Source organism: Schistocerca cancellata, chromosome 8 (genome assembly GCF_023864275.1).
Source record: "Schistocerca cancellata isolate TAMUIC-IGC-003103 chromosome 8, iqSchCanc2.1, whole genome shotgun sequence".
Taxonomy (NCBI): Eukaryota; Metazoa; Arthropoda; class Insecta; order Orthoptera; family Acrididae; genus Schistocerca; species Schistocerca cancellata.
This window is the reverse complement of record NC_064633.1, coordinates 526,495,328-526,519,144: the sequence shown is the minus strand read 5'-3', so window position 1 is coordinate 526,519,144 and position 23,817 is coordinate 526,495,328. Positions and strand designations below refer to the sequence as shown.

The 23,817-nt window shown below is 43.8% G+C and overlaps 2 protein-coding genes across 3 annotated transcripts in view; one reads left to right on the top strand and one right to left on the bottom strand.

The window, feature by feature from the left end:
• The window catches only part of LOC126094532 (protein SPT2 homolog), a 591,136-nt gene that overhangs the window by 147,066 nt on the left and 420,253 nt on the right, over positions 1-23,817 (top strand). The window lies entirely within an intron of this gene.
• The window catches only part of LOC126094533 (zinc transporter 1), a 679,313-nt gene that overhangs the window by 400,223 nt on the left and 255,273 nt on the right, over positions 1-23,817 (bottom strand). Inside the window, exon 2 of one of the 2 annotated variants that reach the window (XM_049908954.1) lies at positions 3,233-3,288. The exons of the other annotated variant lie outside the window; for it this stretch is intronic. The gene's annotated coding sequence lies outside the window, so the exon portion shown is untranslated. The remainder of the gene's footprint in view (positions 1-3,232; positions 3,289-23,817) is intronic. 2 annotated transcript variants of the gene reach the window in all.

The following is a 23,817-nucleotide window of genomic DNA, read 5'->3' as shown; positions in this document are numbered from 1 at the left end:
AAGTTGAGTGACTGCAGCAGGATACAAGATTACTTAGACCAAATTTCTATTCGGTGTGGTGAATGGTAACTTAGCTATAAATTAGAAACATGTTAGTTAATGCAGATGAGTAGGAAAAGGCAAGTAATGTTCGCATACAGCATTAGGTGTGTCCTGATTGACTCAGTCACGTTGTTTAAATATCTGGCATAACGTTGCAAAGTGAAATGAAATGACACGATCATGTATCGATTGTGGTAGGGAAGGTCGACTTTGGTTTATTGTGAGAATTTTAGCTAAGTGTGGTTCATTGGTAAAGGAGACCACATACGCTGGTGCGACGTCCTCCTTCAGAACTGCTGGAGTATTTGGGATCCCCACCAGGTCAAAGTGAAGGAATACGTCGAACCAATTCAAAGGCGGGCTGATAGATTCCTTACCCGTGGGTTTGAACAAAACGAAAGTCATATGGAAATGCTTCAGTACCTCAAATTGGTTTCCCAGGAGGGAAGGCGAAGTTCTCTTCGAGAAACGCTACCGAGGAAATTTAGAGAACTGGCATTTGAAGCTGACTGCAGTACGCTTCTGCTTCCGCCAACATAAATTTCACACAAGTGCCACCAAAATAAGATATGAGAAATTAGGTGTCGTACTGAGGTATATAGATGATCGTTTCCCCTCGCTCGGAACCCACCTGCCACACTCCGTGCGGTGGCTTGCGGAAAGGTGTGTAGATGTAGGACACTGACAACTTTCCAGTTGGAACTACACTGACTGCCGTCTCCATACGTGCAAGTAATTGAAACGGCAGACACGAAAAAAATTGCTGATAGACATTCCATGGACAACGAACTTAAGATTGTTTCAGTGTATTCCATCACGAGCCACGAGCCACGCACCACACGGCACAGAGTCACATTTTTCGATTTCGTAATGCTATACATAATCTCCTTCACTAATGGAGAAAGGTGTATTCTAAAAATATTCATATCTGCAAAGCGTTCACGTGCGTCTGCTGATAACATGTCGCAGTTTTCTACGGAACAATTATGATTTTTCTAACTGTGAAACAATAGTGATGCATTAGCATCGACTTTATTCACATGAATATTATATCGGAATATTGAAAACATACAGAAAGAAGAAACCCTTGAAAGTGGTCCCAATGTATGGTTTTCGAGCAAGAACAGAATCGAACATTATGACAAACAGAAAATTGGACACAAATATAAAATCAAAAGGTTTCGTGGGTTCAAGTACGATGAATAATTCCGAACAAAGTAAAGTAATTCTCCAGATTTATAACGAATACCTTCGGGCGATAGTTTTTCTAGATTGACACTAATAAGCAACGTGCATATCTATCAAGTATGACATTCTCCGCGAAACTGATACCTTTGTGCTCTACCAACTCCAAAGCTTAAAGGCTTACACTCGATAACGGACGGCGGTAGTATAACGTGATCATTCTTTTTTTTTGTTAGAGCGGGACGTTTGCAAAATTTAGGAAAAAATTATTTTACTAATTACAATTTGTTCAAAAACAATTTTAACGTTCCAGCTTGATATTCTTTCATCTGTGACGTAGTTGGAAATAAGCAAAAACTCATGGAATACGTCCGTATATTGGCCGTTGCTAAGAAATCCTTGTGTAATCAGCAAATCCATCACTTTCTGTATTTATTCCCACATAGGTGCTTTTGTCAAAGGTGCCGATTCAAGCACTTTGAAGTCTGCATTGAACTGACACGACTGATCTAAGTATTATTTGCTTGTCTTGTTAAATTCAGCAGGCGCAATCTCTACACCCTGAACAACAGCGTCAGTTTCTTGTAATTTTGTTATTGTATTACGGACGGTGCGCAAGAAAAAGCGAACTCTCTTTACGTGACAAGTTGTCTGAGAGACGCTTAATTTTCTTTGTAGATTCTACAACAGACACGCACTGTGCTTCAATTTTTAACTCCGTTTGATGGAAAATCGCTGCCTATACATGCAAAAAGTAAGCATATTTCAGAGGTGGGATTCTCGAAAAACGTTTTTAAAATATTTGGACATTTATCGATGGTCAGAAAATAGCTTTTTAAGGGCTGAAGTATTTTGAAACATTTTTAAAATCCTTTCAAGCGCCAGCATTAACGTGAGCCACATGGCACCTGGTTTTGCTGCAGCGCAGCGGTTTCTGGTATTCTTTGTCACTGGAATCTCAGGACCCTCTGAGACCTTCCACTCGAAAGCTGTAGATGTAAAAAAGTAAATTTTCATAATGATACATTCGAAGTCCACAGCTGTTTTGATCGTGTTGTGAGCTACATGGGCTCCACATCCAGCCCCAATTAGTTATCTTCCGAATGATACATCCAATTTCGCGTAAACATTATTACGCCCTTTTCTATTCTTTTCTCAAAATAGCAGTTAGTATAGTCTGTAGTGTTTCCTTTCCTCGGGGTTCTGCCGTGAAAATACAAGATAGAAAATATGTTGTGTCTAGACAAGACAGCCGAGACACAATGAGAGGAAGCCGAAAGGCACGCGCTTAAACTCACGCAGGCTGGCGTGAGGTCTGAAACAGGATACGTAATGAATGCTATGAAGAGAAGTACGTAGCTTCTGGAATACTTAACTTTAATCCACATTTGTAGAACATCGCTCTTGATGATACATTAATAGAATCTCAATATCTATACTGGTAATGGCGCCTTGCTAGGTCGTAGCAAATGTAGCTGAAGGCTATGCTACTATCGTCTCGGCAAATGAGAGCGTAATTCTCAGTGAACCATGGCTAGCAACGTCGGCTGTACAACTGGGGCGAGTGCTAGTACGTCTCTCTAGACATGCCGTGTGGCGGCGCCCGGTCTGCCATCACTGACAGTGGCGACACGCGGGTCCGTCGTATACTAGCGGACCGCGGCCAATTTAAAAGCTACCACCTAGCAAGTGTGGTGTCTGGCGGTGACACCACAAAATCTGATTGGGGTATGAATTTTGATGGAATAAGTTACGGATAAGGCGGACTTCATATTACTGATTGAGATAGTGCTGTTTGTTCAATAAAAATGTATTTTTGGAATGCACTGTGTACTGAACTATAGTTTAACATTTGTTTCTTCAGTTTATCTTCATTTCCCTCGGCTGGTGTACAGTGGTCGTCGGTTCCTCTGTTCAGAGTGTTGTCGAATTTTCCGTACCGGCACAAGCTACGAATCTGACACTTTGCCGTTAATTGTTGAGAAAGCAAAGCCGCTATACTTACCGAAATGGCTAGAGGCAGGCGTGGCTGTAGATCCAGGCATCACCGACACCCGGCACCTGAAATGACGAGGACGACATGAGAAAGTTTCTGTGACTGTTGCTTCCTCAAACTAACGACGGCGCTCAAGAGTGCTTGAATTGCGCGCTGACCCCCCCCCCCCCTCTCTCTCTCTCTCACTCTCTCTCTCTCTCTCTCTCTCTCTCTCTCTCTCTCTCCCCCCCCCCCCCCCCTTACTTTCCGTCGGAGAAAAAGAGTGATCTTAGTGATATTAGAATACGAAATGGTGTCGAAACCAATTAGCAAAATTATCTCGGTATCTCGATAATATCGAAACAAAAGTATCAAGTTGCTGATCATATTTTTAAGCATTTCCTTGAAGCAAAATGTCTTTCTTAGAATACAAAGCCATTTTTTTTCACTAATGCTATTCTCGCATGAACTAACTCGAATATAGAATCAGATATAAACGTGAGCAGTCATTCCAACCACAAATAGAACTACAAACACTTATATAAGCTCTATCCTATAAATATGCGTGCTTCCCATAATTAGAATCCACTGTTACATGAGTTTCCCTTAAACCAAAGGACTCGTTTACAATAAACATATTTTAAAATACATATTCATTTACAATTCGGACCGAAATATGCCTATTATGCTATCTTAGGATAAACTACCTTTAGTATGAGAAGATATGCTAACGTAAACATTAAAGATAAATACTCCAAATACAAAAATATAGGCCTTGACTTAAACTCGTGCGATTATTACCAGCCTGCAGGAGGCTGAGTCTCTGTCGAATGAGTATGGCTTCAGTAAACGGCAATGAAAGATTATCACCTCCCCCCCCCCTCCCCTCCGACTTTCGACACTTGCGATGATGATTCTCTGTTTTTTCCTGTCGTCTAGTGTTTCACTAGTTAATCTTCATTTATTTGACATGAGGCTGGTGTTATTAGCTCCTTCCATGGCATTATCGTCAAAGATGATACTGAGCATACTGGTAAAAATAAACAAGCGAAGAATGTAGAACCACCAAAGAATGTAGTAATTGCTAATGGTAAACGCACAAAATAATATACTCAGAATCATAGAATACTAAAATACATTATCGACAAATTACATTTGTATTGAGACACAACAAACATGGGTCGGGAAATCAGGTTCATTAGTAAATACTGAGGAGTGAAAAGAAACTGAAGGCTGTTCGTTCAGTGGCTGTTTACGATAGGTATTCATGATCTCCAGTATTTCAGACCTGGACATTTTCTGTCGACTATACCCACAGAGCAGCTGCTACGTCACTACGTCTGGTTTTCACAGAACGCTGCCCATTCAGTGCAGCATCAGGTTTCTGTGGTCATCACGTCTGGTGCGCAGTGATCCCTACATGTGTTTCCTACGCAGTTTGGGCCACTCTCTTTGCAGGACATCTCATAGATTCCACTTAGATTGATGAAGGACTGCTTGTCTTTGTGTTTAAACAAATTCTTGCCTAGTGTGTGTGCTGTTTAGGAGGACACTGAATATTCCATTTTGTTCAAAAATATTGTCTGTTCTGATAGATAACGTACCAACAGGGTAGCATACATCTTCCACTGCCATTCGTTTGGGGTACACATTGTGTTCTTTCCGGTGTTTAAGTTAAAACTTTTTGGCGTTATACAGGGTGATTCAAAAAGAATACCACAACTATAAAAATGTGTATTTAATGAAAGAAACATAATATAACCTTCTGTTACACATCATTACAAAGAGTGTTTAGAAAGGTTTTTTTTTACTCAAAAACAAGTTCAGAGATGTTCAATATGGCCCCCTCCAGACACTCGAGCAATATCAACCCGATACTCCAACTCGTTCCACACTCTCTGTAGCATATCAGGCGTTACAGTTTGGATAGCTGCTATTATTTCTCGTTTCAAATCATCAATGGTGGCTGGGAGAGGTGGCTGAAACACCATATCCTTAACATACCCCCATAAGAAAAAATCGCAGGGGGATAAGATCAGGGCTTCTTGGAGGCCAGTGATGAAGTGCTCTGTCACGGGCTGCCTGGCGGCCGATCCATCGCCTCGGGTAGTTGACGTTCAGGTAGTGCTTGAACCAATTTCAGACGATAAGGTTTCATAACTAACCTTTTTCGTAGGACTCTCCATACAGTTGATTGTGGAATTTGCAGCTCTCTGCTAGCTCTGCGAGTCGATTTTCCTGGGCTGCGAACAAATGCTTGCTGGATGCGTGCTACATTTTCATCACTCGTTCTCGGCCGTCCAGAACTTTTCCCTTTGCACAAACACCCATTCTCTGTAAACTGTTTATACCAACGTTTAATACACCACCTATCAGGAGGTTTAACACCATACTTCGTTCGAAATGCACGCTGAACAACTGTCGTCGATTCACTTCTGCCGTACTCAATAACACAAAAAGCTTTCTGTTGAGCGGTCGCCATCTTAGCATCAACTGACGCTGACGCCTAGTCAACAGCGCCTCAAGCGAAGAAATGTACAACTAAATGAAACTTTATAGCTCCCTTAATTCGCCGACAGATAGTTCTTAGCTCTGCCTTTTGTCGTTGCAGAGTTTTAAATTCCTAAAGTTGTGGTATTCTTTTTGAATCACCCTGTATTAAGAATACTGCCACTGCGACTGGAATGGTAACAAATGAGGGGCATTAGAACCGACAGCAAACGGTGGATCTAATAATAAAAAGCAACATGATTGCGGGACAAAGGGCGTAGTGAAGAAGCTGAAATACAAGAGTCTGTATTTTTCCTGCATATTCTAAATTGGTGACATCCTGTGTAGATGCCAATATTAGTATCTAAACGTGCATATAAGTTCTATTTCCAAGCTGAACTGTATGTTCTTGTGTTGTTTGTGCCTTATTTTTCGGAAAGTTCTGGAACTGCCCGGTTCATTCTTACTACGTAAACAGCACGTCATCTGCCACCTACCTGCACCCGCACGCCTCATACCCCTCCTGATTAAAAGCATCCAGACACCCCGTATGTAATGAGGAATTAACCAACAGATGTGACGAGAGACGAACGAGCCAATATAAAAGGAGGCGGGGAGTAGAGTGTTGTCAGTACAGAAGCAGCAACAGCAGAGCTCGGTGACTTGGAAAGTGGACGTGTCATCGGATGTCAACTGAACAACAAATCCGTCAACGACATTTCAGTCATTCTAAAGCTCCCAAATCGCCTGTTGGTGATGCGACTGAAGTGGAAACGCGAACGAACAACCGCAGCTAAACCGAGAACAGACAGTCCTCATATCGTGACGAACAGAAATCGTCGAGTATTGTGAAGTGTGGTTGTAAAAGACCCTGCATGAAATCAGTGGAAAGAATAAATCGTGAGGTCCAAATTTCCAGCAACATTACAGCTAACACAGTGACTGTGCGTAGGCACTTAAATAGTGAAGGACAGTGGTCAAGGAGCTGCTCATAACGCACTGGTTTCTGTAGCAAACGCTAAGTGATGCTTTGGAGCGATAAGAATAGCGACGTCACTGTACAGTGGACTTATAAATGTGTTATCTGAAATGATGAATCACGCTAAATCCTCTGGTAATGCGACTGAAGTATCTGGTTGGTTGGTTGGTTGGTTTGGGGAAGGAGACCAGACGGCGTGGTCATCGGTCTCATCGGATTAGGGAAGGATGGGAAAGGAAGTCGGCCGTGCCCTTTCAGGGAACCATCCCGGCATTTGCCTGGAGTGATTTTAGGGAAATCACGGAAAACCTAAATCAGGATGGCCGGACGCGGGATTGAACCGTCGTCCTTCCGAATGCGAGTCCAGTGTCTAACCAGAAGTATCTGGGGAATGCGTGGAGAACATTACCTGCCATCATTTGGTGATGTCGTTATGGTATGGAGTTGTTTTTCTGGTTACTGTTTGTTCCCTTTATTGCACTTAAGAAACCGCTAAATGCGGAAACATATAAACACGGATTCAAATGGCTCTGAGCACTATGCAACTCAACATCTTAGGTCATCAGTCCCCTAGAACTTAGAACTACTTAAACCTAACTAACCTAAGGACATCACATCCATGCCCGAGACAGGATTCGAATCTGCGACCGTAGCGGTCTCGCGGTTCCAGACTGTAGCGCCTAGAACCGCACGGCCACTCCGGCCAGCCATATAAACACAGTTTAGACAGTTGTGTTCTCCTTACAATAGAGGAACAGTTCGGAGACGGTGGCCGGTTGTATGAGCATGCTTCCTGCCATAAAGCAGTGTGTGTGGCAGTGGTCTCTGGACGGTAACGTTCCTGGAACGGACTGGGCTACCCAGGGGCCCAACCTGGACCCAGCGGAGCTCCTCTGAGACAAGTCAGTGCATCGGCTTCGCTCCAGACACCAGCGTCAGGCGCCACTGCCTTCACTGGTTTCGGTTCCTGAGGAAGAACGAGCTGCCACTCCTCCACAGACATTCACACATCTCAGTGAAAGTGTTACCAGAAGTGTTCAAGTCATCACAAAAGGGCAGGTTAAATACGCGAGATATTAATGTCCACTAGTAGGCGCCCGGATACATTTGATCAGGTAGTGTATCTAGCGAGAGTTTCAGACTGAAGGAGGTCAGTTTCTTTCCCTACTCTCTTGTTTCATACTACAGTATATAGCGTCCCCAGGAAATAATACGAAATGACTTAGAAAACAGTATTTATAAAGAAGAGACATTTAAAAATTGAATATATATTTTTATCTTGTACCCGTAAAATAATAATTTCTCTGTGTAAGTTTCGAGTGCAAAGAAATATAACAAAATGATCTAAAGAGACGACAAGATACGCTCTTTTGTTAATTTTTTAGTCGTCTTCTTCTCTTGTCTCGATTGCTTGTAGACGGACAAAATAGTTCAAATGGCTCTGAGCACTATGAGACTTAACATCTGAGGTTATCAGTCCCCTAGAACTCTGAACTACTTAAACCTAACTAACCTAAGGCATCACACACATCCATGCCCGAGGCAGGATTCGAACCTGCGACCGTAGCGGTCGCGCGGTTCCAAACTGAAGCGCCTAGAACCGCTCGGCCACACCGGCCGGCCGTAGACGGACATCTTGCAAGTGCTGGCAAATGTAAGCATATTTGTACTAATTAAGCAGATAATATATTGATTTAATATTATTGTTCACTTTTAATTTGTAAGAGGTGATCCCGATTTCATGTCCGCCTTCCTCGAATTAACCTGCACTGAAGTGATTTACAGTTCAACAACCGCAGCGGCCGATGCAGCCAACGACGCCATTACGTGGCGATATTAACTTATAAAAATTAGCGGAAGCGAAAAACTCGCCCGCCATTAACATAATATACATTTTTCTCCACAACCGCCCGACTTTGCAGAAATACGTAGCTTTAAGATTCTTATTTTCAGTACCATAGCCGAGGGCCAGAGCCACGACTCCGACTATGAGACAATGGTTAACGTAGGTAAGAAAAAATACTCTCGCGCATGTGGGGGCCGCAATTGTAATTAATAACTAAAGATTTTTTGATTTAAAGTGAGCTGACTAGCCGAGGAAATTAATATGAAAAGCTTATTCCATTGTTCAACTTATATGCTCACGTTTTAAGATTCAGTGAGTCTAACGTTCATTAACGTAACAAATAATTTATACTGAAGATTAATACTGTTAAAAAAAGGGGAGAACTTCACAAAAGCTTTTCGTTGTAAATCAAAATAAAATGAAATATCATTTTTATTAAGGCCCACCACGCAAGTCGGCAACAATCAACATAATAATAATATATTAAATTACGACGGCCGACGGACGCGAGAAGTAACTAGTTACCGAATAACTGGCATCATTACCAGTTACTGTAGGTATGGGAAAAAAAGTATCGCTACTTGCTCGTAATAGCAATCTTGGAACGTCAATCCTGTAGTTAAACATCAGAATTATATTCGCTGCAGTGAAGTGGAATGAACAAATAACAGCGTTGAAATCGATGAAGAGAGTGGGAGATGAAATAAATCTACTAAGACCCTCGAGAGACGTTTTAGAAGCGGTTGTGAGAGTTCCTACCTACAGAAGGGAGCGAAAACTTTCAAAAGCAGGCACGACTATGGGCACGCGTCTTCTTACGACGGACAAACCGGCGCAGCTGGTCCGGTGCACGTGGTCGGCAGTTAAGAACGGGTGCCGAGCTCGCCGGGCCAACCTCCGAGGGACCGCGCGAGTGTCAGGGCGCCACGGGCACGGGCACACGTCTGAAACGCGCGCTCCGACGGAGTGGGGGCGAGGGTTGGGAAAAAAAACCACAGAACGCACAGCCGTTGTCGGAAGACATAGGAAGGGTATTCATCAAGGCTGAATTGGGGGACCAGCCACAGTCCCTACATGTTATAAAATATTATATATATATATATATATATATATATATATATATATATATATATTGGAACACGTGAGGCAATACTGACCTTACGACTTATCTTAGAAGATAGATTAAGAAAAGGCAAACCTACGTTTCTAGCATTTGTAGACTTAGAGAAAGCTTTTGACAATGTTGACTGGAATACTCTTTTAAATTCTAAAGGTGGCAGGAGTAAAATAAAGAGAGCGAAAGGCTATTTACAATTTGTACAAAAAGCAAATGACAGTTATAAGAGTCGAGGGGCACGAAAGGGAAGCAGTGGTTGGGAAGGGAGTGAGACAGGGTTGTAGCCTCTCCCCGATGGTATTCAATCTGTATATTGAGCAAGCAGTAAAGGAAACAAAAGAAAAATTCGGAGTAGGTAGAAGAAGAAATAGAAACTTTGAGGTTCGCCGATGACATTGTAATTCTGTCGGCCGGCCGAAATGGCCGTGCGGTTCTGGGCGCTACAGTCTGGAGCCGAACGACCGCTACGGTCGCAGGTTCGAATCCTGCCTCGGGCATAGATGTGTGTGATGTCCTTAGGTTAGTTAGGTTTAATTAGTTCTAAGTTCTAGGCGAATGATGACCTCAGAAGTTAAGTCGCATAGTGCTCACAGCCATTTGAACCATTTTTGTAATTCTGTCAGAGACAGCAAAGGACTTGGAAGAGCAGTTGAACGGAATGGACAGTGTCTTGAAAGGAGGATGTAAGATGAACATCAACAAAACCAAAACGAGGATAATGGAATGTAGTCGAATTAAGTCGGGTGATGCTGAGGGAATTAGACTAGGAAATGAGACAAAGTAGTAGACGAGGTTTGCTATTTGGGGAGCAAAATAACTGATAATGGTCGAAGCATAGAGGATATAAAATGTAGACTGGCAATGGCAAGGAATGCGTTTCTGAAGAAGAGAAATTTCTTAGCATCGAGTATTGATTTAAGTGTCACGAAGTCGTTTCTGAAAGTATTTGTATGGAGTGTAGCCATGTATGGAAGTGAAACAGTGAAATAGTTTGGACAAGATGGGAATAGGAGCTTTCGAAATGTGGTGCTACAGAAGAATGTTGAAGATTAGGTGGGTAGATCACATAACTAATGAGGACGTATTGAATAGGATTGGGGAGAAGAGAAGTTTGTGGCACAACTTGACTAGAAGAAGGGATCGGTTGGTAGGACATGTCCTGAGGCATCAAGGGATCACAAATTTAGCATTGGATGGCAGCATGGAGGGTAAAACTCATAGAGGGAGACCAAGAGATGAATACACTAAGCAGATTCAGAAGGATGTAGGTTGCAGTAGGTACTGGGAGATGAAGGAGCTTGCACAGGATAGAGTAGCATGGAGAGCTGCATCAAACCAGTCTCAGGACTGAAGACCACAACAACAACAACAACAACAATTTCGGAGACAGTGTCCACACACGCCGCTGAATGTACCTGCAAAATTATACCGCTGCACGACACACAGTTCAGTGCATGTGACGTCATAAACATTGATCTAGGTGAAAACGATACTGCAGGGGGACATTCTTTCGATATTATGGACAGCTATAGAGGCAACGTGGCTCAATATTTCTGCAGGGAACTTCCAACGACTTGCTGAGTCCCTGGCACGCTGGGCTGCTGCACTATGCCGGACGAGAGGAGGAGGTCTCCCATGACTTTTTCCACGTCAGTGTGTATTTATTTGCCCTCATAAATTATGTACTCGTGTGCGGGATAGGATAGTAATCATAAACAGGTCGTCCATTGTAATCTGCCCACAGTAGCCGAATTCCATTTAAACAATCCCCAAAAATAGCTGCTTCTCGTGCCCACACGCTCATAGGCAGTGTCTCGAGAGATGACGCCTGATTGTAAAAATTTCCAACTTGTCCAACAGCTCCATAAGCCTACCCTTCTACCGTGGGTGGAGCGTCTTAATATGTGAGGGCATAACTGGTATACTATGCCCGCTTTCAACAAGGTGGACAGTGAAACTGGATTTTTCCGCCGTATTATTTCGATTTAAAGCGACCTGTTCGCTGAACCTAAATTCAAGTAGTCTACCAGTTTCACGCACTAGTTGGTCGCTAAGCCGCCAGTTTGTAGAAAACAAATAGTGTGGCGTTATCAACCACGGGTTTCTTGGATAGAACTTTAAAAAATACCACTGAAAAAAAGAAATGTTTTCCATAGATCAGCCCTCTGTAGAAGTCTAGTCCAGAAAGCGATGGTTCTATGTGGTTTTGTCAGATTCGCAAATGTGGGACTCTAATTTAAAATTTACGCTAAATGAACTCCCCTTTCTTTCCGAGATTTTTACAGGAATTTTCTACGCAACTCGTCGTGAGATACCGCTCTCCTTTCCTCAAAGCTCTCCCAGTCGTACTTTAATTTATTCATAAACATTTATTAAGTTGATACAGCGTCAAAGAGACAGTTTCATTTAAATAATAAAATAGAGTTAGTTTCGAACATTATAATCTAATGCATATTGCTACCTCCTTACATTTTTTGAACTTTTGCGATTAAACTGTGAGGGTAAATGCTACAAATGCGTTTGGTTGGCCCCTGGACAACAGCGAAGCCAAACCATAAAAGCCAACCACGCATTCTGGTACCCTAGGGACAGTGACTTAGGACTAAATTAGATTTATAACTCGTGCAGATATACATGGGGACTCAAGAGCTAAAAATCAGACACTTTCTTTAATAGCATTTTATTCATTTTTAATAATTACCAATAGTGTCGAACAGTGTAATTTATATGTAGTGACTTATGAAAATCTCTGTCAGACTGGGATTCAAACGCAGATTCCCTGTTTATCGTGAGCGGTTATCTTCGCTATGTAGTATTTTGATAAAGATACCTAGATGATGATCTGTGTTCCAGACCTATGCGGAAAATATGGAGAAACAAAACAAGGACATATATTTCAGCATGGGACCAGGAGGAACCTCTATTTCGACAATAATATTGGCATCATCATAGGAAGTCACCAATGTAAATTATACTTCGAGAAATACACAAACAAAGAGGCCTGCATTCCAGCTCTCTCAGTGCACCCTGCCTGGTAATACAACGTTCGTTCTCATTTTATGATCCTCCGCTTTCTGCCTGTTCCAATGTCCAGCACTGATTTTACACTACTGGCCATTAAAATTGCTACACCACGAAGATGGCGTGCTACAGACGCGAAATTTAACCGACGGGAAGAAGATGCTGTGATATGCAAATGATTAGCTTTTCGGAGCATTCAGTTCACACAAGGTTGGTGCCGGTGGCGACACCTACAACGTGCTGACATGAGGAACGTTTCCAACCGATTTCTCATACACAAACATCAGTTGATCGGCGTTGCCTGGTGAAACGTTATTGTGATGCCTCGTGTAAGGAGGAGAAATGCGTACCATCACGTTTCAGACTTTGATAAAGGTCGGATTGTAGCCTTTCGCGGTTGCGGTTTATCGTATCGCGACATTGCTGCTCGCGTTGGTCGAGATTCAATGACTGTTAGCAGAATATGGAATCGGTGGGTTCAGGAGGGTAATACGGAACGCCGTGCTGGATCCCAACGGCCTCGTATCACTAGCAGTCGAGATGACAGGCATCTTATCCGCATGGCTGTAACGGATCGTGCAGCCACGTCTCGATCCCCGAGTCAACCGATGGGGACGTTTGCAAGACAACAACAATCTGCACGAACAATTCGACGACGTTTGCAGCAGCATGGACTATCAGCTCAGAGATCATGGCTGCAGTTACCCTTGACGCTGCATCACAGACAGGAGCGCCTGTGATGGTGCACTCAACGACGAACCTGGGCGCACGAATGGCAAAACGACATTTTTTCGGATGAATCCAGGTTCTGTTTGCAGAATCTTTATGGTTGCATCCGTGTTTGGTGACATCGCGGTGAACGCACATTGGAAGCGTGTATTCGTCATCGCCATATTGGCATGTCACCCGGCGTGATGGTATGTGGTGCCATTGGTTACCCGTTCGATTACCTCTTGTTCGCATTGGCGGCGCTTTGAACAGCGGACGTTACATTTCAGATGTGTTACGATCCGTGGCTCTACCCTTCATTCGATCCCTGCGAAACCCTACATTTCAGCAGGATAATGCACGACCGCATGTTGCAGGTCCTGTACGTTACATTTCAGATGTGTTACGACCCGTGGCTCTACCCTCCATTCGATCCCTGCGAAACCCTACATTTCAGCAGGATAATGCACGACCGCATGTTGTAGGTCCTGTACGAGCCTTTCTGGATACAGAAAATGTTCGACCGCTGCCCTGGCCAGCACATTCTCCAGATCACTCACCAATTGAAAACGTCTGGTCAATGGTGGCCGAGCAACTGGCTCGTCACAATACGCCAGTCACTACTCTTGATGAACTGTGGTATCGTGTTGAAGATGCATGGGCAGCTGTACCTGTACACGCCATCCAAGCCCCGTTAGACTCAATGCCCAGGCGTATCAAGGCCATTATTACGGTCAGAGGTGGTTGTTCCGGGTACTGATATCTCAGGATCTATGCACCAAAATTGTGTGAAAATGTAATCACATGTCAGTTCTAGTATAATATATTTGTCCAATGAATCCCCGTTTATTATTTGCATTTCTTCTTGGTGTAGCAATTTTAATGGCCAGTAGTGTATATAAGGACTACATACCATCAAATCAGTAGCTTTTTTACAACTGCTAAAAGCCCAATTCTAATGACAGTATTCTTAAGAACAAGCTTAAAAAATTAAGCTAAATGTCTGCGTGTCCACCAACAGAGCCCCAAACAAATTACGCCTCAAGCGCTAACTCAAGCTTGTATTTCTACTGATGTTTCCTCCTGTTGCACCTGAACATTACTACAAGAGGTTCCCCCATGGGGTACAGCGGAATAACAAAACGATATTTCCTTAAACAGGGTGTTTCAATAATACTTCGGGCACAGATTCCTCACACCAAAGCAAGAAAAATGTTCATGTGAAAATACGTCCGAAAACCCGTCGTTTTCGAGTTATTAATGAAAGTTGACGTTGAACGGCTTTCCTGGTACAACTCAACAACTTCACTTACCTATGCATCCACTTGATTAATTGTATCCTAGACTGCGTTATGTTGCAAGGGAGACGTGTTTACAGTCCTCATTCGTCTGTCTTTACTGTTTGCTCTGTGTACGTTTACCACAGCTAGTAAGATAACTGAAGGTTCTCCGTTCACACGTGGCAGGAATTCATTTCGTGAGCAGGCAAACAAGATTTTTATGTGTGGCCGCGCGAATGGTGATGGACAAGAGACTGCACGGCTGTATCAGATGGCGTTTCCAGACTGAAGACAGCCGAGTCATCCAACCTTTGGTGTTATGTGTCGTTGATCGAGGAAGACCAAGTGTTGTTCGTATGCTTGAGGAGGAAGAGCACATTCTACGGGCTGTCGAACAAGTGCGACGGATCACTGCAAGTCTAGTGATGCTGGCATGTGACACATGCCCCAAATCCAGCATGGAGGATACTACACGAGCAACCCATGTATCCGTATCATCTTCAAAATGTGCAGGGCATTATGTCTTCCGATGGCCCACCACGGGAGAACTTTTATTGCACAAACTGTCAATCCGATTTTTGTCTCTTCGTTTCGTTTACAGACGAAGCAACATTCACAAGAGATTGAATAACAGCTCGGGATTATTCGAGCGGTCTAAGGCGCTGCAGTCATGGACTGTGCGGCTGGTCCCGGCGGAGGTTCGAGTCCTCCCTCGGGCATGGCTGTGTGTGTTTGTCCTTAGGATAATTTAGGTTAAGTAGTGTGTAAGCTTAGGGACTGATGACCTTAGCAGTTAAGTCCTATAAGTTTTCACGAACATTTGAACAGACTGAATAACAAATTTGCACAACCAACACGTATGGGCCGATCGCAATCTTCTTGTTACATTACAGGCTAGATGAGACCATAAGTTTAAGATTGATTTGGTGACTGGAATTGTGGGTGACTATCTGGTAGGGCCGTACATTCCCCCAGAATATCTAACATGTGCTGTCTACAGGGCCACTGTTCAGAGCAGCCCCCGAGACCCATTAGAAGTTTCTTTTTCTTTTCTTTTTTTTTTGTCATCAGTCTACTGCCTGGCTGGATGCGGCCCGCCACGAATTCCTTTCCTGTGCTAACCTCTTCATCTCAGAGTAACACTTGCAACCTACGTCCTCAATTATTTGCTTGACGTATTCCAATCTCTGTCTTCCTCTACAGTTTTTGCCCTCTAGTACCATGGAAGTCATTCCCTCGTGTCTTAGCAGATGTCCTATCATCCTGTCCCTTCTCCTAATCAGCGTTTTCCACATATTCCTTTCCTCTCCGATTCTGCGTAGAACCTCCTCATTCCTTACCTTATCAGTCCACCTAATTTTCAACATTCGTCTATAGCACCACATCTCAAATGCTTCGATTCTCTTCTGTTCCGGTTTTCCCACAGTCCATGTTTCACTACCATACAATGCTGTACTCCAGACGTACATCCTCAGAAATTTCTTCCTCAAATTAAGGCCGGTATTTGATATTAGTAGCCTTCTCTTGGCCAGAAATGCCTTTTTTGCCATAGCGAGTCTGCTTTTGATGTCCTCCTTGCTCCGTCCGTCATTGGTTATTTTACTGCCTGGGTAGCAGAATTCCTTAACTTCATTGACTTCGTGACCATCAATCCTGATGTTAAGTTTCTCGCTGTTCTCATTTCTACTACTTCTCATTACCTTCGTCTTTCTCCGATTTACTCTCAAACCATACTGTGTACTCATTAGACTGTTCATTACGTTCAGCAGATCATTTAATTCTTCTTCACTTTCACTCAGGATAGCAATGTCATCAGCGAATCGTATCATTGACATCCTTTCACCTTGTATTTTAATTTCACTCCTGAACCTTTCTTTTATTTCCATCATTAGAAGATGTGACCCTGCAAAGGAGGAGAAATACGTGGTTTACGCTTGACTGAACTCCAGCACATTGCAACCCCCAGTGTTCGAGATGCGCTGGCTGGTTTCTGCCATGACAGAGGGATAGGTAGAGCAGGACCAGTTCCACGAACAGAATGTTCCCCGACCTCAAACCTGTTGATTATTATCCTGGGCGTACCTTCAAGAATTGCTTCCTGCAGCAGACCACCTGCATGCAGAAACTCTTCATTGAGGAGTCGTGGGAGCCTGTGCAACCACCAGGGAGTATCTGAAAGGGGGTGCGACAATACACGATCCGACGAGTGCATGAGTGTTTACAAGCAAGAGGAGGACATTTCGAACATTTATCGTCAGTTTATGTATTGATGAGGTCCTATCACCTAAATTGTGAACTTCGGTAGTAACTCGAGAACGAAGGATTTTCGGCCATATGTTTAAACGAATTTCCTTGTTTTGGTGTAAGAAACCTGTACCCATAGTTTGTAAAAATATTTTTGAACCATCCTGTGTAGCAGATTTAGCATCTGCGACAGCTTTGCTAGCGCCTTACCTTCACAGATGCGCCGTACGCTCGCAGAATTCTTCCAGCAAACCCAAGTCATACAATTTCCTTCCCCAGTACTGATTTTACGTGATCGCCACATTTCATATCGCTTATTTGTGTTCCGTCTAAAACATTATACGGTGTGACGTGCTAAAGACATTCACCACTAAACTTGTAATCAGATACTAAACAATTCCTTCCCTTTGTTATGGACATTACCTTACATTTAGCCACATTTAAATCGAGCTGCCATTCATTACACTAACTGCAGTTCTTTCCGTTAGTGAACAATACTACAGTGCCGCTGATCCTACCTGACAACTCATTTACGCACGGATGTTGAACAAAAATATGGAAACATCCCGACAAATATAAGCTTGAACATACACTGAAGCGCCAGAGAAACCGGTATAGACATGCGCATTCAAATACAGAGATATGTAAACAAGCAGACTGCGATCGGCAACGCCTATATAAGACGACAAGTGTCTGGCGCAGATATTACATCGGTTACTGCTGCTACAATGGCAGGTTATCAAGATTTTTAGTGAGGTTGAACGTGGTTTTATAGTCGGCGCCCGAGCGATGGGACACAGCATCTCCGAGGTAAAAATGAAGTGGGGATTTTCCCGTACGACCATTTCACGAGTGTACCGTGAGTACTAGGAAACCGATAAAGCATCAAATCTCAGACATCGCTGCGGCCGGAAAAAGTTCCTGCAAGAACGGGACCAACGACTACCGAAGAATCGTTCAGCGTAAGAGAAGTGCAACCCTTCCGCAAATTGCTGCAGATTTCAATGCTGAGCCATCAACAAGTGTCAGCGTACGAGCCATTCAACGACTCATCATCGATAGGGGCTTTCGGAGCAGAAGGCCCACTCGTGTACCGTTGAAGACTCCTTGACAAAGCTTTACGCCTCGCCTGAGCGCGTCAACACCGACACAGGACTGCTGATGGCTGGAAACATGTTGCCTGATCGGGCGCATCGCCTGGACGTGTACTGATACGCATACAACCTCATAAATCCGTGACCCCTGCATGTGAGCAGAGGATTGTTCAAGCTGGTGGAGGCTCTGTAATGGTTTGGGGCGTGAGCTGTTGGAGTGGTATGAGACCCCTGATACGTCTGGATACGACTGACAGGTGACACGTACGTAAGCATCCTGCCTGACCACTGCATTCTGACGGACTTGCACAATTCCAGCAGGGCAATACTACACCCAACACGTTTATAATCGCTACAGAGTGGCTCTGGGAACACTCTTATGAGTTTAAATAGGCATGAACATTATTGAGCGTATCTCGGATGCCTTGCAGCGTGATGTTCACGAGAGATCTTCACCCCTTCGTACTCAAACGGATTTATGGACAGCCCTGCAGGATTCATGGGGTCAGCTCCCTCCAGCACTACTTCAGACATTAGTCGAGTCCACGCCACGTCGTGCTGCGGTACTTCTGCGTGCTCGCGGGAACCCCACACGTTATTAGGCAGGTGTACCAGTTTCTTTGGCTCTTCAGTGTAGCAGGTTGTTCGGAAACTAAGCCACTTTTGAAACTCTACCAGTTCTACCAAACCACCTGCCATTCGTCATGAAGCAGCCGCCAATGCGGAGAGGACAAATCAGGCTAATCAGAAAACCACACATTATGTGGGCACGTTGCAGCAACATCAAAGTCGAGGTCCAGAAGTAGTTTCCTCGAGAGCATTTCAGTCTTTCAAACGGCAGCAGCTACAACAAGGAAAAAACTGTGGATTTCTTCACTTGAGGATAATGAGAATATTTCGGAAACCCACCAGGAAACGAACAAAACTGGATGGTGTGAAGGCCACTCGACCGCCTTCGTTCTGGAGCTGGACGGTCCAGGAGTTACCTCCAGAAATGGCGCTTCCCTCACACTCTGACTGTGGAGACCCACAGACCGTGGAGGACATTCTGGAATGTTCAACGTGCCTTACATCTTGCCTACAAGATCTACTGCTTGCGCAGCTGCGTAACATTATTATGCTTTATTTTTTTAATTTATTTTTAATGATAAACATGCGTTCTATTTGTTTCTGACTCGAATAAAGAATAGCCACTGTGAATGCACAGCTTACTGAACCACAATGCCATTCTATTGGTCACATATTCTTCCCTCATTTCTCAAGGTACTGCTTGGATACGGACGAGTACTACCGCCAACCTGTAGCTATTACATTTACGCAGTGATAAATTCTCCTTACTATAAAAAATCTCTTTTCCGTAGTCCTTAACCTACGCGTTAAGAAAGATGTTGCATTTCTTTTCGTGAATCGCTGTTTACAATTGTTCTAGCAAATCGGACTTTTTTCTCTTCCACGTGAAATATTTCTAAGTCGTCTTCTAATCCATTTAAGTAAGATTGGCTGTTTCGTATACGTGTAGTAATTCCTTTCATGAAAGACATGGGAGAAAAATTCGAGGTGTTTCCTTACATGAACTTCACAATTGTGTTGTTCGAGATTTTTCGTGTTTTTTGTCCCATGAACTGAGTGACGACAATCTGACAATGAGAGCATTGTCTCTCGAAAAGCATTGTGGCATTGTGTGATGTACAGGTTAAGTAAGGTGGGCTACTGAAATGAAACAACCGCTACCTCATAGCCGAACAATGGATAATATTAAATTTACGGTTCTTACCTTTTCCCGTGACTTATCGTCAGCGGCGTAATCAAACAGTAATGGATCTGTCGGCTTTTTTATGCGCAATAAATTACATTGGTTTACGTTCCAGGTCAACGGCCAGTCCCTGCTCCAGTAAACTGTAGACCGTCTTCAAGTCTTCCAGCATTTCGCTACAGACGTCTGGCGTTGCAACCTCCTATAATCAATAGTAACCGTCGGATGTACCGTAAGTGCGTAATAAATATTTCTTGTTTGAAGACAATGGGTACTCTCCACAACAAATACAGAGGGCACCGAAAATGAAACCGAAAGAGGCCACAAAGAAAGCAGAAGAAGATCAAGAAACCTTTAAATCGATGGCCTTCCTGCCATATGTGGGTAGCCTCTCATCAAAAATAGGACGCATTCTCGGCAGGCACAAAGTAAAAGTGATTTTTCGTCTTCCACCCAAGACAGCTGCACTCGTGGGCTCCGTCAAAGATGATTTGCTGCTCCGAAAATCTGGAGTTTACAAAATTCCATGTGAATGTGGCCTTTCTTACATCGGACAAACAACTCGTACTGTCCAAGAAAGATGTACAGAACACCGGAGGTACACACGGCTTTTACAACCTAACAAGTCGGCGGTGTCAGAGCACTGTATTGATAATGATCACAGTATGTTGTATGACAACGTCGAAATTTTGGCAACTACATCATCCTTTTGGGACTCGATAGTGAAGGAGGCAACTGAAATTCGCTTGACGACGAATTTAATTAATAGAGATAGTGGTTTCAATCTTGATAAATCATGGAATCCGGCATTTGCTGTAATAAAGGCGTCGTCACAGTGCAGCTCACAATGATACATCGATATGCCAACACAGATCGACTGAAGAGTCATAGATACAACTCGCGCATTATGCACGTCTCTGCCGCCGACAAGCGTCTCTGGCGCATTTGCATCTGTGGCCGCATGCGCAGTCGCGCGGTACAACAGTATAAAGGGACGAAGCGAGCACTGGAGCTGCAGTCTTGCGACTCACTCTGAAGATGGCTGGACGGTATACAGCCGAAATATTAGAAGAAGAAGAAGAAGGAGATTTCTTGCGGCTGCACACCCGAAACTTAATGGAACAGTCTTTGCGCCGCCAAAACCTGAAGATTCACAACGATTACACTGTTTTCCGTAATTCCCCCGCCCCCCCCCCCCCCCGTTCGCTTGTACAACCAGCCGCCGTCTGTGAGTGGCTGACGTCGAACATAAGCGGTAGTCAGGTTAAGGCATTAATGTGACATTGCCGTGTATATTGGGCTAGCACAGGGAAAACGCACTGAAGGTTATTTTTAAATATTTCAAAGTGTGCGTTATTTACAATAATTAATGGATTTCTGGACATTCTTATTTCTTCTTTTTTCTGGCCTTCATCCTATATCTTCACGGGACCAGCGTGTTAATTCTGAATTTGCCGTTTTACTGGCAGAGGGTGGCCAGATGTCCAGCTGTCGCCACCCCTTTCCCCCCGCGGCGAAATTTCTGTACCCCTTCTGTCTGTGTCTAGGGTTACACAGTGTGAAAATGTGAGAACGATTTCTAAATGTTTGCGAATCGCGTAAGTGAAGTGAGACGCTTGTACCAGTTCGGTATTCACCTAGTCCAGGGCTTAACAACTGGCCGCTTTTGAGCGCGAGTACTCGCGTCTGCTCAGGCACGTGCTCGCGAGCAGGTGCAAGGTCGAGGAGTAGGGAGGGAGGGGAGGGAGGGGAAATGCGCGCGCACGTTTGAATGTGATCTCGCGTTCTTAGCAGATTTAACTAGCCATCTGAATGCTTTGAACATTTTACTACAAGGTAAAGATCTGCTAATTACTCATTTCATAGATCGAATACGAGCTTTTAAAATGAAATTGACACTTTGGGTGAGTCAGCTGGATACAGGAAACCTTGCTCATTTTCCTAAATTATCATCCATGCAAGATGTTCACAGAGACTATGAACGTTATTCACGTAGTTTAGTTGATCAGCGCTTTCAAGATCTTACAGCACTAGACAGTGATTTCGATCTGTTCTCTCCATATTCAGAGAATATTTAAGAGATTCGTCCTGAGCTGCAGCAAGAAATTATTGACCTACAGTGTGACAGAGAATACAGAGACAAATTTCAGAACAAGAAAAACATTTTGGAACTCTACAGACACTTCCCTCAGGATAGATTTCCTCGTTTGCACAAACTGGCGGCTACAATAATATCAATGTTCGGTTCCATTTATGTTTGTGCAACTGTTCTCTGCAATGAAATGTAACAAGACGCGCCTGAGTAACACATTGTCTGATCGAAATTTAAACTGCACGCTGCGCCTAAAATGCACAAGAACAATTACTCCGAACATAGACGCAATTGTAAAGGGCAAAAAGTACAAGATAACCGAGAATCCCACACTTCAGTGACACCTTTTATTGTGTAACAGTTCACAAGTTAATGCGAATGTAGAGGCATACACTAAGCTAATAAAATTATGTGGCATGTGTACATTCTCCTTTATTTGTTTCATTTGTCGCAGTAATAATTCGTGAGTGATATCCCTGCAGGTGGCCGCGGATTTACATTGACTGGCGGCAGCTGTTGTGTGCCCCACGTGACTTTCCCCACTCTCCGCTCTGCTCCGGTAGTGGAGGTAGCGTGCTCGCGCTGCTCCGTGCTCGCGCCTAGCTGCTCACAGCTTGCTCCGCGAGCACGTATGTTGTGAAGCCCTGACCTAGTCGGATGTGAAAACCGCCTAAAAACCACATACGTGCCGGCCAGCACACATACCTGCATCGCTAACACGCCGGGTGCATCCGATCCGAGGCTGGTGCGTCTCTCCGAACCCCAGCGGGGAGAACGCTTGCGCGCAGCTATCCGGACGGGTAACTGCACTTGCAAAACCGGGAAGGACAGAAAACAGCGAAATTTTACTTACTGTGGACATGCAGTATGTAGGATTTGGAGAGTACAGCATGCAAACTTTAATGTACAGTGTTGCCACCTCTGACAGCAACAATTGCTTCCAGCGGGCTCGGCATCGGTCAAACTGCGATTGTGTAACAGACGTGAGTGAGTACGTCACTCCGTGCTCCTTCAAAGCTGTACCTGTGTTCAACGCTCGTAGAGGAGGGTGTGCAGTGGAGTACCAACCAGTCTCTCGTCAACGTAAGAGCCACCAGTCTTCAGGCTGTTTTGATGCAGCCCGCCAGGAGTTCCTCACCTGTTCCAACCTTTTCATCTCCGAGTAGCAATTGTAACTTACGTCCTCAATTATCTGCTGGAAGCACTCCAATTTTTCTCTTCCTTTCAAATTTTTACTCTCTGCACCTCCATATAATACCACGGAAGTTACTCCCTGCTGTCTTACAACATGTCCTATCATCTTGTTCCTTCTGGTCACTGTTTCCCACATATTCCTCTCCAATTCTACGCGGAACCTCCTCATTCCTTACCTTATCAGTTCATCCAACTTTCAACATTCTTCTACAACACCACATATCAAACGCTTCTATTCTCTTCTGTCCCGCTTTTCCCACTGTCCTTGTTTCACTACCATACAATGCTGTACTCCAAACGTACATTCTCGAAATTTCTTCTTCATATTGAGACCTATATTTAACACTAGTAGACTTCTCTTGGGAAGTGTTCCCCTTTTTACCAGTGCTAGTGTGTTTTTTATGTCGTCCTTGCTCCATCCATCATGGGTCATTTTGCTGCCTACATAGCAGTATTCCTTCACTTCTTCTACTTCGTGATCCCAATTCTAATGTTAAGTTTCTCGTCGTTAATACATCTGCTACTTCTCATTACTTTCTTCTTTCTTCGATTTACTCTCGATCCATGTTGTGTACTCGTTAGATTGTTCATTCCATTCAGCAGGTCCTGTAATCCTCCATTTGCACCAAGGAAAGCAACGTCATCAGCGAATTTTATCACTGATATCCTTTCACCTTTTAATCGTGCACTTGAACATTACTTTTATTCCCGTCATTGCTTCTTCGATGTATAGATTGAATAATAGGGGGCGAAATACTACACCCCTGCCTTACACCGTTTTTAACCCGAGCACTTCG